We start from the raw sequence: 1,255 nt of genomic DNA, 5'->3' as shown, positions 1-1,255 counted from the left end.
CACACATTGCAGACTACACCTAAACTAGATCTATGTAGGTCAGGTTTCAGAAATGTGTATAATAATTAACGTTTAAGGCTTATAATCATTGTAAATTGTGCCGTCGCAGCAACAGACGCTGATGTCGTTGTGCTGTTTTGAATTCAATTGTCCTACTTTTTTGCGACTTGAGCAAGACTTTAGTATTCTTAGTCTGGGGCTTACACAAGGAGGTTATATAGAAATGCTCAAGGTCATGGCGTTCCAGAAAATCGTGCAGGTCGTAATGAGCACTAGGCTATTGGGCACAAGGAAATACATGAAGTTTAAATAGACCTGTGCCGGTGTATGCAATTCTGAGGGCTGTCCCCACAAGGGTTGGGGTTTTTTGGTGGTGGTGGGTTATTTTTTTCCGGGGGGAGGGGGGGGGGTAGATCTATATGTTTTACGGCGCTCGCAACAACATAAGGTCATATGAGCCACAGGGGCACATTAATTAAGTCTTTTCGGTTCATAGGAAATTTTGAATTTTTTGCCGGGTGGCAGCCGAAGCCTTCTCTTTATTTATACATGTACGATTTTGGAGCACCAATTAATTGATTTCTAACGTGCACAACTTGCCCACGGGACCTCCGAGATTTTTTGCCCTTGTCCGAGAAGGCTAGATGTGAGATCTTATATGATCAGCGGTGTGGCTGAAGGACAGCAGTAAGAAGCCAAGGAATAGCAGAAGAAAGGCTACTGAAAGCGTCAGAAGCCGAGGTCACTTCAGTGAAAATTTTTTAGTTATCCAAGTAATACAATGTGGCAGCATTATTAAAATTAACAAGGTGAATGTAACCATTTGACTATATCACAATAGAAATGGAAACCGTTGAAGCCTACATATTATTACTATTGTACAAATTCGGTTAAAAGAATGAGAGCTAAAAATAACAGAGCTGTAGCTGTTCGGTTCCTGTCGGTAAAAGGGGAAAATCCAACTGAAATTCAGACAAGCCTTGAAAATTGAAAGTGTTTATGGTGAGAATAATGTTTTAAGCAAGTCAGAGGTCTACCATTGGTGCAATTTATCCAAAGAGGGGTATAGGCCACACATAGAACTTATTACTAGGCAGTCTTCTGTCTTCCAGCACGCATTGAAAAAACAATCAGGATGACAGGAGGCTAAAAATCATGACACTGCTGCTGATGCTCTAGCTGGATCTTCCTCAGTCGACATTTCACAAAACTGCCTCTAATGGAGTGAGATCAAGAAAAGAGTCAACTCGGGGGG

The sequence above is a fragment of the Aplysia californica genome, unplaced genomic scaffold (assembly GCF_000002075.1).
Source record: "Aplysia californica isolate F4 #8 unplaced genomic scaffold, AplCal3.0 scaffold00211, whole genome shotgun sequence".
Taxonomy (NCBI): Eukaryota; Metazoa; Mollusca; class Gastropoda; order Aplysiida; family Aplysiidae; genus Aplysia; species Aplysia californica.
This window is presented reverse-complemented; position numbering follows the sequence as displayed.